Here is a 17,583-nt window from a genome sequence, read left to right as displayed (position 1 = left end):
CCCCAATAGAGAATCCCAGATAGGAACTGAACGTTCCGTTTTAGGGTGCGATTTAGCAAGCATTTTAGCAGTATCGAGACAGCTCAACGGGAATGGAGTAGTTATTTTGGAATGTTAACTCCCTGTGGAGGTAGTCAGAAATGATTTATGCTGTCTAACACAGACCGATGGGACCAGAATATCTATGTATTCATAACTTTCTACGCACAGGGACAAAAGTCAACATTTTGAGGAACTGTTCCCTTATCTCCCAAAGATATAAATGAACTATCCCGCTAAAATGTCTTGATGAAGCTCACTGTGCCCAAGAGCCCCACCTCCGCAGAATCTCTGTAGTTTTTAGCAGCCAGCAGAAGACCACCCGAGAGGCAATTCGGGGGCTTTGGGGATAAAGTTTCCTGGGAAAACCAGAGAAAGTGTGTAAGGTCCTTGGCGGCTGCTCACGCACAGGTTTTCTAACCTTGGAGAGTTACTGGATTAACAGCAGAGAAGGGCGTTGAAATTAGGGCCCCGCAGACAGAGCCTTCGTGGACCATGGCCCCAAGGGTCCTGGCAGCCTGGCGGTACAGCCGTTTGAGTTTAGAGTGGTGCAGTGGCTTGTGACGTTCTAGCAGCTGTGCCTGACGCGTCACACGTCGCGCTCTATCGAAGGCTCTTTTGTTCGTGTCTCCTGTGGTTGTTGCCCCAGCAAGGCCACCAGCTAGGAACCCGGAGCTCTGAGGGTCGGTCGGTCCCTCGTGAACAGGATCAACAAAGTCTTTTCACCAAGAGGGGCGGAAGAACAAGCGACTGGGTATGTGGAGGCTGATGCTCTGCTTTGGCCTCAGCGGTTACGGGCTCCGAGGTCGCAGGCCACTTCCCAGTCACAGATATTCCGTGTCACCCTAGCTCCTGGATGCGGAAAGACGAGGGGCTGTTTCAGAAGTCAGGATGAGGACCATCGCAGCCTCCGGGTCAGAGGATACTAGGCATCTGCTCAGAGAAACTTTCAACTTGGAACACCAGGAGTTTTATAACGTTTTACAGCGTTAAGTAAAACATAGTTACAAATTTTCTCAATTGGCAATTATATCCATCCTTATTTTGATGGGTCGACTAGGTTATCAGGTGGTTAGTTACAATGTAGACGCTTACGTCAGTTGTCTAGAAGGTGCTGGTAATAACGACAATGTCGCGTCTTCGATCCCTGTACCGGACAGATTTTGTTTCCTTTCAGAACAAAATCCTCAATTTATATCTACTTGAAGCGCACTTTTCATCTACTGGACGCTAATTAAGGCATACCACCTTAAAATAGAACGCAGCTTGAACTGCTCACTTCCACAACGAGAGGACAACTTGCAGCCTGAGCAAGTGTCTTGTCTATTGTGCAAGAAACATGGGTCAACAAACATTTACATTCTTTTCCTTATTCAGTCTTAGAACAGTGTGAAGCTCATAGTTCTTTTCTGAAAAGTTTAAAAATTAAACGAGCTAACAAAACAAAACTCTCCAAATTCTTTGAAATTAGCATTTGTGTTATTACTATGCCTGTAGATCTAGTAGGGAAGATCTTTCAACTTGGCCGGTTAGCTCAGTTGGTTAGAGCGTGGTGCTAATAACGCCAAGGTCGCGGGTTCGATCCCCGTACGGGCCAGTCTAAATTTTAATTCAACAAAAACAAGCCGAAGGGAAAGTGCCATACCAAAGAAACGTATTTAAGCATAATACTTTTCAAAGAACTCCATCCATATGGTCCCAAGCTCCCTTCTGTGTTTTGTTTCTGTGGTTCTAGTGTCCTGAAAGCACAGGTGGAGGGAGTCGAGTTCTAGCAGGAATCCATTCTGGAAGCAGAGGGCAACAACCGAAAACCTGAGCCTTTCTTTCTCCACCTCACTTTTCCTACAGCCTCTTCACTCTGACTTCCCGAGTGGATCAGAAACCTGGGAACTCCTGTTTGTTTCCTGCCTTCTGCTGCTCTAGAGACACTGACCTGAGCAATATCGGGTTCAGAACCCCAAGCCATTCATCAGTGTCCAACAGCTCAGTGAGGTCCAAAACATTTTCTGGCAGAGATCTTTCCTGACACTTTTCTCAGTCTTGCCTTTGTCCCTCCCAGCACTCGTTGTAAGCCCCGTTAAAACTAAAACTTGGAGGATGTGGGCATCGATTCCGCTACCTCTAGCTAAGCCAGTGCTCTACCATTTGAGCTAATCCCCCCTCCCCCGCATTCTGGTAACTCCTTGTATGGTCTATGTTCCCAATGCTTCAACACCTTCTCACACAGTTAACCTGCTATCTCTTGAGCTCAGGAAGGTATGTATGACAGTCAAGGACAAAATCGTAGAGCCATGATTCTTATGTCCCTACTGCTCAAAAGCGCAGGGAGTGGGCTGAGGGTCTGAAAATAGAAGAGAAAGTGAGAGAAAAAGTAACCTTGTGCCATTGTGTTTGTAAACTGCTGGTATGGAAGTGTTAAAGGGGGAGAATAAAAACCAGCAGCCCTCATATATGCGAATGACAACCAGAAAAAGATATCAGGGAGAGAGTACCTGTCTCAGAATTCTAAAAATATCCTAGAATAACTCTAACCAAGGAAGCAAAGATATTTAAATAAAAGCTTTAAGACAGTGAAGAAGACACTAAAAGATGGAAAGGTCTCCTATACTCTTGGATTGATAGCATTAATACTGTGAAACTGGGCATTTTTCCAAAAGCAAGTTTCAGCTTCAGTGTAATGCCCATTAAAATTCCAACACAATTCTTCATAGAAATTGAAAAAAATAATTTCAACTTTTAATGGAAAAAAAATCCTCAGCCGGGTGGTTTTGGCGCACGCCTTTAATCCCAGCACTTGGGAGGCAGAGGCAGGCAGATCTCTGTGAGTTTGAGGCCAGGCTGGACCGAAATCCTCCAAAACAATACAGAGAAACCATGTCTCATAAAAAAAACCAAAAAAAAGAAAAAGAAAAAAAAGAAAAAAACCTACAAGTTTCTAATCTCCCAACCTCCACAGCCTTGAATGTAGACTGAGTTCCTGGTAGTTGTCTCCTCGCCCAGAGCTGGGACTCTATCACTCTGGGACTCTACCAAGGCAGATTCAGACCAGGTTGGCATTCAGGTCTAGGCGGCAGGAGGAAATTCTCCTGCATGGAAAGAGCCACTGAGTTTGCCCTTGCCACCATAACTTCTGAGGAAAGAAAGCTCCGGACCTAATATCGGCAAGTCCCTTCCTGTACTCTACTGTGTGTGCCAGAGGAGCATGCCAAAGAGCCCTGGGCCCAGACCCTGAGCCGTGTGCCCACACACTGTTATTTTATAGGTGGGAAGATTCCTCACGTGAGGACCTGAGGTACAGAGGTAAATCTGCAGATTATGCCCTTGAACCAGAACCCGGAGCTCTCCCCTTCTACCACCAGCATTCATTCTCCTCATCCTCACACAGCTGGAGCCTACAGGTTGCTGTCCTTGTTCCCCTGTCTTGAGGCCTCCGACTAGGTCCTCAATTCCCAGGCCCTGCTACTTAGAGTGAGTCTTCTACTGATGGGCCAAGCAAGGCTTACCTGCTGCTTCTTTCTTCCAGAGAACAAAAACAAAAACAAAAACAAAACCGAACAAAAACAAAAACAAAATGTCCACGATATCATTTCAGATTCTGGAACAAAGAAAGTCCATCTTGGATCTAGATGATCTACCGGTATGCCCCGGTTTAGATAGCCCACGCGATACATACACGTTCAATCCGCTGTGGTGAAGGTGTCCTCGGTGGGTTCAATGGTTGTTTTTTAGACTAGGAGTGTCAGGAGGAGCATTCCCAGTTAGAACTTCTGGCAGAAGGCAGGGCAGAGTGTAAGCATTCCACACTATCTTCTGAAGGTAGAGACAAAAAGTGTTACTGTAGGGGAAACTCCAAGGTTTAAAACACACGGGGGGGGGCAGGGGGTAGGAGGACGAGCATGGACACTCGGAGACACCTCGAGGAGAATGTTGTAGATGATGGAGAGCTTTTGAGAGAACCAGGGTAGATGGCTCAAATGGTCAGAGCAATGTCATTCTCTCGGTTTTTCACAGAGCTTAGAAATGGGAAACTGAGAGTAGTGGGGAGGAAGCTACGCCCCACTCCGGGCAAGTGGAGGTTTGTCCACCCGATGGTGCAGGTGGCTGTGCAGGGCGGTGCAAAGCTGTCTTCCTGGGAAGCACAGAAGAACCCTGGCAAAAGACTCCAGAGAACTTAAAGCAAAGAGCAGGATCTGGTTTAATGGTAAAGCACTACACCTGGTTGGTTGCTCAGAAAGAAGCTGTGACTCAAGTATTTGTTAGGTGCTGAGAACACTGGGTACTCAAGGGAGCCCCGAAGTTTATATTGTGAGTATGAGAGCAACGGTTAGGGTGAACTAATCCAAGGTGCACTTTCTAAGAAAGTGACTGGAGGTCTAAAAGGAAGGACTGGAGAATGTGGGCATCGATCCCACTACCTCTCGCATGCTAAGCGAGCGCTCTACCATTTGAGCTAATTCCCCGACCACTGTGGCTTATCTTTTCTTTGTTCTTTCTTTTGTGTCCAGTCAATCCTCACAGAGTTGCCTGCCGCATCTATGGCCCAGGAAAGCATGGCAGTCAAGTAAAAAATGGCAGAGGCAAGAGTCTTTTGTCTCAAGAGCTGAAAACTGTAGGGAGTAAGCTGAGACTCTGAAAACAGAAAAAAGTGACAAGAAAGAAACCCTTGTTTCCGCCCGGTTTCGAACCGGGGACCTCTCGCGTGTTAGGCGAGCGTGATAACCACTACACTACGGAAACCCTCGATGCTGGCCACTTTCTTAGTTTCATGACAATATAATCGAAATTTGCTGAGTAGATGGTTCGAGGGTGGTATTGGGTGAATAGGCTTGTAACATGAGCTAGCTAAATCAAAGTAACTAAGGTGACTGTCCACTTCATCCCCAGTCCTTGGTGATGCTGCTCTACTCTTCTAGTGCCAGATGAACGCTCAGATTCCACAGTGTAAGTGAAGTCCTGTGGAATCTGTCCCTCGGGGGCTGGTTCACCTCACTTAACACGATGTCCTCAGCTTCTTTGGTTTCGAGTGACAAAGTCGATTCATAATATTAATGCTCCCGTGAATAATCCTTCAGGGAATTATCATTTTGTATATATGAAGGGGTTAGCATCTCAGAAGACAGGGACCCGTTCCTATGAACAAGCACATTTCTGAGAAATCGATTCCACTACAACAACAACCTCCCCTCATATTAAAGTCAAATGAGGCAACCCAATAGGAGGAACACAGTCCCACAAGCAGGCAAAAGAGTCAGAGACAGCCCTGTTCTCACTGTTAGGAGTCCCACAAGAGCACCAATGTATACAATTACATTGTACATGGGGAGGACCTAGGTCAGACTCATACAGGGTCCCTGACAGCTCTGTGAGTCCCTATGAGGCCTGGTTAGTTGAGTCTGTAGGCCGTTTTCTTTTGATGTCATTGACTCCTACAAGCCTTCATCTCCATCTTCCAGAAGTTCCCGGAGCTCCACCTAATGTCTGGGATCTCCACATTTGCGCCCAACAGTTGCTGAATAAACAAAACCATCTCTGATGGTGATTGTGCTAGGCTCCAGTCTGTGAGTATACTAGAATATCCTTAGAAATAGTTTAATTGACACACCACCCCCTTTGTGTTTGGTTCTATCCCAAGTCTCTCAACTATTCCCGCTCTGGTCCCTAGCCCTCCATGCAGTCTGTGGTGTGGGCTTCCTCTCGTGAAACACATCTCAAGCTGGGCAGTCATTGGCTGGCCTCTCCCACAAGTTCTGCACCACCTTTACCCAGCATATCTCACAGACAGGACAAATTGAAGGTTGTGTCCCAATTCCTCTACTAGAATGCCCGTCTGGTTACAGAAGATAGCCTGTTTAGGCTCAGTAAATCCTCACTACTAAGAGTTTTCACTAGGGTCACCCTCAAGGAGTCTTGGAAGTTCCCATTGCACTAGGTTTCTATCTCACTCTGGAATGCATCACAGTTGGAGTCATCCCCAACCCACTGCTCTTTTCCTCGACACTAACCCTCCCTGTTCATTCCTGTCACCCCCTGAAAATCTCCCCTTCCTAGGTGATCCATGCATACCCACTTTGAGTCCACTTTGTTGCTTAGATTCTCTGAATCTATGTATTACATCATGATTATCTTTTACTTTACAGTTAGTATCCCCTAATAAGTGATTACATACCATGTTTGTCCTACATAAAATATTTTAACAAAATCATAGAAGAAAATTTCCCCAATAAAAAGATGATTCCAAATATAAGAAATACACAAAATACCAAATGGACATGACCCATAAAGGAGGTTCCCATAACATGTAATAATGAAAACACCAAATATACAGAGCTAAGAAACACAATATTAAAAATTGCAAGGGAAATAAATCAGTCTTAAAAAAGTGATAGGGGATGCCCTTCTGTATGCTGTGAATATATCTTTCTCATATTGTTTGATCAGTAAAGCTGTTTTGAGGAATGGAGAGGCAGGATTTATCCTGGCAGCAAATCCAAACAGGGATAGAGAAAGACAGTGGCAGAGTCAGCCATGTAGCTGCTGAGGAAGCAAGAGAACCGGGTATCACCAATAATCCAAGATCATGAGGAGATACACAGATAAATAGAAATGTATTAACAATTAAGAGTGAGCTAGGCAATAAGAAGCCTGAGCAAATAGGCCAAATAGTTTATAATGATTAATATGTTCCTCTGTGTGTTTATTTCACACTGAAAGACTGAGTACGAGGTTTGACAGGAACTTCTATCCACATAAAGGCATGTCCATTAAAATGACTCGTGACTTTTCAATGGATACTCTCAAAGCCAATAGGACCTGGACAGAAGTTCCATAACTCAGAGAGACTACAAATGCCAGTCCAGAGTACTACCCCCAGCAAAACTATCAATCACAGACAGTGGGAAAGAAAAAACATTCCACGGCAAAAACAAATTTAAGAAATCTGTACCTACAAAAAAAGAAAAAAAAGAAAGAAAGAAAGGAAAAAACATTAGAAGGAAAACTGCAGAATGAGGAGATTAGCTACATCCAAAAAGACACAAGGAAAAAATAATCCCAGGACAGTTCATAAAGAGGAAGAAAAACGCGAGTCCTAACAACAAAAGACCAGAAATCAATAAACACTGCTCATTGATAACAGGCTGACAGGTTAGGTTAGAAAATAGAATCCATCTTTCTGATAAGTCCAGGAAACAAACTTCATTATCAAGGATGCATATCTCCTCAACGTAAAAGGATGGAAAAAAGAATTCCAAGCACATGGACCATGAATCAAGCAGGTGTACTTACTTTAATATTAGACAAAACAGACTACTAACCAATATTGTTCAGAAGAGATAAGGAAGGACACCACATACTCTTTAAAGGAAAAACCCACCAAAAAGATATTACAATTGTAAACCATTGTGCACCAAATACAAGGGAACTCATAAAAGAAATACTACACAGCTAAAATCACATATTTATTCACACACAGGGATAATGGATGACTTCAATGCCAAACTTTCCTCAATAGACTTGTCATCCAGAAAAAAGTCTAAACAGAGGAATGCTGGAGTTAAATAATATCATAAGTCAAATGGACCTGGAAGACATCTACAGAACATGTTAGCTAAACACTAAAGAATACATTTTCATTTCTGAAACTCATGGGACATGCTTCGAACTTGGCCACACACTAGCACACAAAGCAAGTCCCCACAGATAGAAGAAAACTGAAAAACCTCTCTGCCTCCTACCTGATCACCATGGATTAAAGGTGGATGTCAACAGCAGCAGAAAGTTTGTAAACTGATGGAAACTGTATAACTCACTACTGAATGAAAAATGGGGAAACTAAATTAAATCCTTTTAAAATTGAATGGAAATAACAATACAGGACACCCACACCTATTAGACACAAGGAAGGCAGTTCTAAGAGGCAGGCAACTTCATAGCGCTAAATGACAACAGTAAAAGCCTGGAGACATCTCAAAATTGTAACTTAACACAAGTGTTGTTCTATCAGCTCTAGAGAATGGCAAGAAGGAACAGCACTCAACAGAGTAGATGGAAAGAAATAATGAACCTCCAGGATGAAATCAATGGAATAGAAACAAACAAACATATAAACAGAGTTCAAAGAATCAACAAAATGAGTTAGTTTTTTAGAAAATCAACACAATTGACAATCTTTAGCCAAATTAAACAACATACAATGAGAATATCCATATCAGCAAAAGTAAGAGATAAAAGGGGACATTACAGCCAACACTGAGAAAATTCAAAGAATCCTAAGGACATACATCATATGTATTTCATCAAATTGAAACTTACAGGAAATGGATGAATTTCTTGATGTGTACAACCTATTAAAGTTAAGTCAAGATCAATTTAGACACACCCCTAATCTCTCGAAAAAATAAAAGTTCCGTATCAAAGAAAACAAGAAAACCAGGGTCAGATATTCTACCAGACCTTCAAAAAAGAACGAACAACAACACTCCATAGATTATTCTATAAATAGTAACTAAAGGAACATTTTCTGATTCCTTTTCTAAAGCTACTCCTCCCTGATAACAGACACCCAACAAAAATTATAGGCGTGTATTACTTATGGAAATAGATACAAAAATTCTCAATAAAATGCTTGCTAGCAGAATCCAACAACATATCAAAAAAGTTTTTCTACCATGATTAAAAAGGTTTCATTCCAGAGATGCAGAGATAGTGAATCAATAAACATAATCCACCTATAAACAGACGGAAACACAAGAAACACAATCAACTCATCATGTGTATAAAGGGTGTTGGACAATGTCCAGCAACACTTCATGATAAACGTCCTGAGACTATCTCAACATAACAATAGGTCTGGCTGAGAAAGACCGGTGTAGGATCTATTGAAAATCAAGAGATCTTCGGAGACCTGTAATGAAGAAAAAACTGCTGTTTCCGCCCGGTTTCGAACCGGGGACCTCTCGCGTGTGAGGCGAGCGTGATAACCACTACACTACGGAAACACGCTTTGGTGACAATGCTGTCACTTTACAATCGAAAACAGACATTCCATTCTTGCTAAACGGTCATTTAGAAGTTACAGACTCACATGAACAGAGAGAACTGCAAAGAATGCAACCAAGCTAAAGATAAAAGGCCTAGTGGAGAGGCGACATGGCCCAGAGGTGACTTGAGAGGCACGCCAAGGGGAGAGCGCTCAAGGGAGGGAGAAGGGCGGGAGTAGGAAATCCCGCGTGCGTGGAGACGCAGCGTGCATCGCAGAGGAATCACGGGTATGCAAAACACACGGAGTGAAGGAGCCTGATCATCCCGAGACACGTGGAGGAGAGTGTTGTTGACGCTGGAGCGCTTTTGAGAGAACCCGGACAGGTGACGGAAAAAGTCACAGTAACGTGTTAAGGAAAGAGTTTCACCTTTATTTTATTTATTCATTTATTTATTGAGCAGAGCTTATAAATGGAAAATTGAGAGTAGCAGAGAGGATCCCAGTCAGGCCGAGTTTATCCACGCGACGCTGTCGGTGGCAGTGCAGGGTTTTGGGCAGCTCCAGCGTGTTTGTTGCAGAACTGCCCTCCACCAACATGGTTGAGTGAGCAAATTATCGAGGAAAAGAAAGATTCCAGAGAGACCGGCAGAGAATTTATAGGACGGCGTGGTTTAAGGGGAAGTCCTAAAGCTGGTGGCACAGAATTGTTTCTGACCCAATGTGTACCGAGTGAAGGAACAAATAGAGACGCTTAAAACATTTGTTACAGAACAAGGAGAAACTTCCAAGTGATTAGATTATGTGCTGAAGTTCATACAGGACAGTCTGCTCGATATAGAGGAGTTGAGTGCATTTCCAATGATGCTGTAGTGCCAGATTGTCTGGTAGGAAGGTAACATAATAAGTGGAGGATGTGGGCACGATACCACTACTTCTTGCATGCTAAGCGAGCGCTCCACAATTTGAGACAATCCCCCAGTGCCTTTTACTATTCCTTGGTTTTTGTTGTTGTTGTTGTTCGCCATTGAATCAAATGATCCTCACAAAATTACTTGATGTATCTAGGTCCCAGAAAAGCAAGACAGTCAAAGCCAAAAAAAAAAAAAAAGCTAGAGCCGAGATTCTTATATCCTAACTGCTACAAAATGTATGGAGTGGACTGAGTTGAGAGTGAAAACAAAGGAAAAAGCGGAAAAGAAAAACAAACAAAACCCTGCTTCTGCCGGGTTTCAAACCGAGGACTTCTGGGGCCTGTTAGGAGAGTGTGATAACCATTTTGTGACAGAAACCCTTATTAGTTCTTGAGTTTCCTAGTTTCAAAACATACTTTAAAAACTTGCAGAATAAATTTAGATGCAGTAAAAAAAAAACTTGCTTAGTAAAGGGTTCGATGGTAGTATTATCATGGGCTAGTTAAATCAAAATAACTAAGATAGCTGACCTTTTCCATCCCCAGACCCTGGTGACATGACTCTACTCCGCTGCTGCCAGCGGAGCACTCAGATTCCACACTTTAAGTGGAGGCCTGTGGAATTTGTCCCTCAGTGGCCAGTTAACACCATGTCCTAACTTCATTCCAGGTGCAAATGACAGAGCTGCTTTATGAAAGGCTGAGTAGTTTCCATTCCACGTGTATCTGCTGTATTTTAAGCTGTCCACTGATGGACAGTAGCTTGATTCCCTATCTTGTTTGTTGGGAATAACCCTGCGGTGAATGAGGAACCAGTTTCTCAGAAGACAAGGCTCATCACCATGGACAGAGCAATTGTGAGTCCATGACTCTATTGCTAAATTTCTCAGGGAATTTGCATGCTGGTGCCTTTAATGGCTGTGATAATTTACATCCATCAAAACTGAGCGAGCATCCTCTTTTTTCCACACTTCACCAACACCAGCTCTTTCCTCCTTCTGGTAGGATAGGGGTGACATATACCTCACAGGGCTCTGATACTCCTGAGCTGGGCACATTTTCATAGATCAGTTTGTCATTTGTCTCCTTTGAAAAATGCCTGTTCTTATCCTATGCTCTGTTTTGTCAGACTCTTTGTTTTCTAGCTATGGTGCTGGGTGTGTATTGGGCAGCAAACCCTCATGAGATGTGCGATTGCCCTTGCTTTCTCTCACTCTGTAGGCAGCCTGAAGCTCTGCTGGCTGTTTTCTTCTCTGTGCAGAAGTTTGTTTCAGGGTAGGAAGCTTGTGGCTTCTATCTTTACTTTGGTAGCCTGTGCTTTTAAAATTCGTCCAATATCACAGCCAGACTACTTCCATGGTGCTTTCCCTGATACCTTCCCCTGTTAGTTTTATGGTTTCAAGACTTATATTTATGTATTTGCACCTGGTGTGTGATATGCACTGCATGCAGATATCCAGTTATCCCAATACTGTGTACTGGAGAGAGCATTCTTTCTCCTTTTGGTTTTGTTTTTCCTTGGAGATGGTTCTACCCTATACCTGAAACTGACCTAGCACTCACTATATAGGTTAAACTTGTTCAAACCTCCTGTCAGTCTTCTATCCTCAGACTCTCAAGACCTGAGATTTGTAAGTATGAACTAGTCCCTCCCCCAACCAGGTCTTAACAACCTTTTGAAGAATGAACTGACTATACATTCACAGATTTAATTCCGGGTTCTCTATTCACTTCATTGGTCTACATATGTTTTTAATGTCAGTACCATAGTGTTTGGGTCACTAGAACTTTGCAGAATGCATTGTTGAGTAAGATAGTATGATGAATCAACTTTTGTTTTGTTTTGTTTTGTTTTTGCTGAAACTGCTATCATTTTTTCCCACTTTCATAGCATCTTAAATGTTTTATAGCTTTCAGCTTGCTGGATAAATGTATCATTTTTATTTGTAGCTACTATAATTGGAATTTTTGAAACCCTCTCAGGCATTTTGTTGCTAGTGTTTAGAAATGCTGCTGGTCTTTGTGCTGATGCTAAAGCTTACCTTAATTTCTCTGTTCCACTGTCTTTGGATTCCCCAGTCCCTGCCTGAGGTTTCCATTCTGCTACCCAGAATGCATTTGAGCTTTGTAAGGGAACACTTTGCTTGCTATACTCCTTTGTCTCTCTAAATTCTTTTATTGAAGACACCAAGAAAAGAGGCTGGCCTCCCTCATCAACCCCTCATTCCAGCAGCCAGATCTACTTTCCCGGAAGTGGCTGAGGCAGGAGAACCTGAAGTTTGAGGTCAGCCAGATTTTCTGAGTGAGACCTTGTCCAAAAATAAAGAAAAATAAACAGGTACATACAACTATGAAATAAACATTAAAGATCTTAATTGGGTCTGGTGTGGAGGCACATGACGTTCATCTCCATACTGGGATAACAGGGCACACTGAGAAGAGGGGGTGGGGGAGTGAGGGGTGGATCTCTGTGAGTTTTCGGTCAGCCTGGTCTACAAGGTGAAGTCCTGTTTAGCCAGAACCATATAGTGATGTGGGAACACCAGACCTTGAGCAGAGACCCACTTCCCCTTCTGCCTGGGAGTAGGCAGCTGTAAGACAATGTTTAGTAAAAACATGTTTACTAAAAACGATACAATAAGTTCCTGGCCACTTCCCCTTCTGCCTGGGAGTAGGCAGCTGTAAGACAATGTTTAGTAAAAACATGTTTACTAAAAATGATACAATAAGTTCCTGGGAAAGGCCTTCCCACGGAAACCGCCCTGACCTCGACCTTGTCCAAAGACTAACCGCACCTTCAAAAACCCACACACATCCACCTCTGGTGTCAGAGCAGAACCAGCCAGGGTAGAGGAGGGAGCAGAAGCTTCTCTGGTGGGAGCTTTTCTTAGGAAGTTTTTCTTGAACCTTTTTGGAGCCTGTTTAAAGTTCTCTTTATATCGTTGAATGAGTCTCTGTGTTGTCAATCCCCGACACCCTCCGCACGTTCTCGGACACAGGCCACGCAGCAGACATGACAATTGGAGGTCCCACTGAGATCGTGAAAGCGAGGTAAGTGGACGGGGTTAAGAAACTATGGGGAATAGTTCCGGGAAGCTAGAATCATTACAGTATCAACTAAAAAAGTTACTTAAAGAACATGGGACTGCAGTCAAGTCTAAAACCCTAAAAGTCTTTCTAAAATCGATCGAACGAGCCAGTCCATGGTTCATTACTGGGGGAAGCTTAAATATTCCAGATTGGGAGGAGGTTCGCCGTGATCTTCATAGACTTTTACGAAAAGAGGGATCTGAGTCCTTGCCCCCTACGACATTCTCCTTATGGAGATTAGTGAGGGGAGCACTTTTGACAGATAAGGTTCGTCACCACCAGGTAGTTCAGGACACAAAAGAGGCTTTTTTAGAGTTACAAGAGACTGAGACTCAAGCCTCCTTGAGTTCAGGGGCAGAGAGTGATGATGAAGAGACCGTGACTGAAACTAGAGGCTCCATTGTTAGTGAGGATGAGGAGGAGTCTCTTAGTAACAACAAAAAAACGGGTAGACATCTCCGGGCACGACCCAAAAAGAAGGACTCCGGTCAGAATCGGTTATATCCTTCTCTATCAGACCTAGAAAATGGAAGTAGCTCAGACTCAGACTCGTCACAGTCTGAAAAGGAACGGTTACTTGCTGAGATCGCGGCCCTTAAAAAAGAACTAAAAAAGATTCTAATTAAGGAAAGACAGGACAGGGAGAGAAACCCTTCCCCATACTCTGAAAAAAGGGACTCCTCCTATGAGATAACCCAGTCCTTCTCAGACCTGGAGGTAAGACCCAGAGGAGGGGTCCAATGCTGCCCGGTGGTGGCCCCAGTAATGGAAGTTCCAGATCCGAACAATTCTGGACAGGTCATTCGGCGTCATAACCCTTTAAATTTTAAGGATATAAAACAACTTAAAGAGGCAACTTTAAATTATGGAGCACAGGCTCCCTTTACACTTTCCTTAATGGAATCTTTTGCATCTCTTAATTTGACACCTGGCGATTGGCAGCAGCTTTGCAGAGCAGCTCTGTCGGGGGGAGATTATTTGATTTGGAGAGGTGAGTTTCAGGAAAGATGCAGCCAGACAGCCCAAAGGAATGCACAGGCCGGACAGCCCCAGAGAAATGTGGAGATGCTTACCGGGAGTGGTCAATATGCCACCATTCAGCAACAAATGCAATATGACATCGCAGTCTATGCCCAAGTGGCAGCAGCGGCCCAAGGGGCTTGGAAAGCATTGCCTTCCAAGGAAGGAGGGGATCATCTGTCCAAAATCCTTCAAGGACCTTCTGAACCTTTTCAAGACTTCGTAGACCGTCTCAGTCAAGTAGCAGAAAGAATATTTGGGGGCATTGGGCCTGCGATGCCAGTCATAAAGCAGATGGCATTTGAAAATGCAAATAAATATTGTAAGGAAGCCCTTCGCCCCTATCGCAATAAAAGTCTAAATGACTATATCCGGATCTGTAGGGACATTGATGGGAACTTCATCCAGGGCCAAGTGTTAGCTGCTGCTATTCGGCCCCAAGTGGGGAAAGAAAGACCTACTCTGGGAGGGAGAAAAACATGTTTTAGCTGCGGTAGGGAGGGACACTTCCGTAGAGAGTGCCCTCAAAATAGTACTACGGGCCTCAAGAGACCTGGTTTATGCCCCCGTTGTCGAAGGGGATATCATTGGGCCAATAACTGCTACTCTAAAACTGACAGGGAGGGAAATTTCCTTTCTGCTAATAATAATCAGGGAAACAGGAGGAGGGCCCCGCCCCAGGGCCCCAAAACCAATGTGTACGGGGCAATGACCCCTGCTCTGGGCAGTGGCAGGACTCATTTTCTCCCCCAGAGCAACCCCTTCATATCTCAGACCTCCTTAGAGCCACCTCGGGGAGTGCAGGATTGGACCTCGCTCCCTCTGCCCGGGCAATCCTAACACCGGAAATGGGGATCCAGGCCCTCCCTACTGGGGTGCATGGGCCATTGCCCCCAGGCATGGTCGGACTACTTTTGGGACGGTCCAGTACTATTCTTCGAGGCATCCAGGTACACCCCGGTGTTATAGACCAGGATAGTGAGGGGGAGATTAAAATAATGACATCAGTGGGCAGTGGGGTTGTTGCCATCCCTGCAGGAGAACGGATTGCTCAGATACTCCTTCTCCCTACAGCTCCTTGTGAGGCTAGAAAAATTAAAGAGAAAAGGGGCAACCAAGGTTTTGGAAGTACCGGCCCGGCAGCATTTTGGGTAGCCACTATGGAGAACCGCCCCCAGCTTACATTAAAGATAGAAGGCAAGTCCTTTAGGGGCGTCTTAGATTCTGGGGCAGATTTCTCTGTCCTCTCAGATAAATTCTGGCCCCCACCTGGCCGAAAGAGGAAGGGACAGTGACCCTCCAGGGAATAGGACAGGCTGTGCCCCAAAAAGCCTCAGAATCTTAAAGTGGCAAGACTCTGAAGGCCACACAGGGCTTTTCCAGCCATATGTTTTGCCTGGCCTCCCTATTAACCTCTGGGGACGGGACCTCATGCAAGAAATGGGAGTGGTCCTCACCACTCAGGCACCCAAGTCCAAAAGCAGGGGCCCCCAGATGATGCAAGGGAGGGGCTGGAGCCCGGGGAGGGAACTAGGTAAACTAGAACAGGGAGAGGTTTGCCCTGTGGCATCCCTCCCTTTGGAGACCAGGGCCCCAGGGGATAGGAAGGGTTTTGGCCATTTTTGATGAGGGTCACTGTTGCGCCGCCAGCCCCCATACCCATCACATGGCTATCAGATGATCCGGTATGGGTGGAACAGTGGCCCTTACCAGCGGAGAAACTAAGGGCGGCTCACCAGCTAGTTCAAGAACAATTGGAGGCAGGTCATTTGGTTCCTTCCACGTCCCCTTGGAATACCCCTATATTTGTAATAAAAAAATCTTCAGGGAAATAGAGGTTACTACAAGACTTGAGGGCCGTGAATGCGACCATGCAGCCTATGGGGGCTCTGCAGCCTGGCTTGCCCGTGCCTGTGGCCATTCCTAAAGACTGGCATTTGATTGTCATTGACTTGAAGGATTGCTTCTTTTCTATTCCCTTGCATTCTCAAGATAGTCCTCGGTTTGCGTTTAGCCTTCCTGCGATTAACTTTAGGGAGCCTGCCCTTCGCTTCCAATGGGTGGTGCTCCCCCAAGGGATGGCTAATAGTCCAACTATATGCCAGATTTATGTAGCTGCCTGTTTAGATCCCCTCAGACGTTAAGTTCCCTGATCTTTACATTATCCACTACATGGATGATATTCTTTTGGCCGCGGCCGAAGAAAGACAATGTTACATAGCCTTTGCAGAGCTACAGGAGCTTCTGGAGGCCCGAGGATTTATTTTGGCTCCTGAAAAGATCCAAAAGAGACCCCCTTATACTTATTTGGGTCATCAAATTCAACAAACTGGCCTCCGGCCACAAAGACTCCAAATCGATTGTTCAAATTTAAAAACACTTCATGATTGGCAGAGATTCTTGGGAGAGGTGCAATGGTTTCGCCCTTCTCTTTCTATTAAAACAGGGGCTCTTAAAGCGCTTTATGATATTCTTCCTGGGGACCCTGCTCCAACTTCCCCTAGACAGATTACCCCAGAGGCCAGGGAAGCCCTACAATTGTTGTTAAGAAGTATAGAGCAAGCCCACCTTCGGCGTATAGATTATGGGCAGCCCCTTGTTCTGGTTGTACTTTCATCTAGCTTTTCGCCCACTGCCGTGTTTTGGCAGACTGGTCCTATTTATTGGGTACATTTGTCAGCCTCCCCTAAGAAGGTAGTGACCCCTTACTATGATCTCATTTTACAATTGTTGTGGAAGGCACACAAGTTTAGCATTCAAACCTTTGGAAAGAGTCCTGATAAAATTATCCTTCCTTATGGTAAGGAGGAGGTGGAACATCTACAGATCTTCCATGATGGGTGGACCCTGTTTATTACATCTACAGGCGCACAGTTTGATAACCAATATCCCAACAGCCCCTTGATGTCTTTTTTCAAACAACACCCTGTGATCTTTCCCAAGATTTTAAAGGAGAACCCTCTAGTTGGAGCTCGCCCAGTCTTTACAGACGGCTCCTCCAAGGGTTTCGCGGTGGTGGTTTCTTCTCAGGTGCAGAAGAGGGTACCCATAGGGCAGATGTCAGCACAAGCCACCGAGTTGTTTGCATGCTTGATGGCTTTCCAAATGTTTGAGGGAGAGCCCTTTAATTTATATACGGATAGTGTTTATGTTGCCAACATTGTTAGACCTTTAGAAACTTCTCCATATGTTCTTCCAACCTCCCAGGTTCGTTCCTTATTAGTTCAGCTCCAACATCTTATTTGGCAGCGCATCCACCCTGCTTATGTGGGATTTATTCGTGCACATACTAACCTTCCAGGACCTCTTGCCCAGGGCAATGAAATTGCTGACTCCTTGACCCGCCCTAGGGTCTTATTTACTCAGGAGCAGCTGGCCCACCAGCTCCATGAGAGGTATCATCTAAATGCCCGCTCCATTAAATTTCACACTGGGTGCCCCTTATCCATAGCTACACAGATTACCTCTCAGTGCCCTGATTGTGCCCCTTATCATAATTCTCCCAATGAGGGGGTAAATCCCCGGGGCCTCAGGGCCAACCATC

At 44.7% G+C, this 17,583-nt stretch overlaps 1 long non-coding RNA gene and 4 other non-coding genes across 5 annotated transcripts; 2 read left to right on the top strand and 3 right to left on the bottom strand.

The window, feature by feature from the left end:
- Positions 1-610: 610 nt before the first annotated feature.
- On the top strand, positions 611-1,487 carry LOC121143572. The gene is made up of 2 exons (XR_005880798.1): positions 611-793; positions 889-1,487. It is a non-coding gene; the product is annotated as an uncharacterized LOC121143572 (long non-coding RNA).
- Positions 1,488-1,562: 75 nt separating this feature from the next.
- Positions 1,563-1,636, top strand: Trnai-aau. Its single transcript has one exon. It is a non-coding gene; the product is annotated as a tRNA-Ile (tRNA).
- A 2,790-nt stretch (positions 1,637-4,426) lies between these two features.
- On the bottom strand, positions 4,427-4,499 carry Trnaa-agc. Its single transcript has one exon. It is a non-coding gene; the product is annotated as a tRNA-Ala (tRNA).
- Positions 4,500-4,703: 204 nt separating this feature from the next.
- Trnav-aac lies at positions 4,704-4,776 on the bottom strand. The gene has a single exon. It is a non-coding gene; the product is annotated as a tRNA-Val (tRNA).
- Positions 4,777-8,962: 4,186 nt separating this feature from the next.
- Trnav-cac lies at positions 8,963-9,035 on the bottom strand. The gene has a single exon. It is a non-coding gene; the product is annotated as a tRNA-Val (tRNA).
- Between the last annotated feature and the right edge of the window lie 8,548 nt (positions 9,036-17,583).

Source organism: Mesocricetus auratus, unplaced genomic scaffold, assembly GCF_017639785.1.
Source record: "Mesocricetus auratus isolate SY011 unplaced genomic scaffold, BCM_Maur_2.0 Super-Scaffold_100013, whole genome shotgun sequence".
NCBI lineage: Eukaryota > Metazoa > Chordata > Mammalia > Rodentia > Cricetidae > Mesocricetus > Mesocricetus auratus.
Note: the sequence above shows the minus strand (reverse complement) of the source record. Positions and strands in the feature narration are given on the sequence as shown.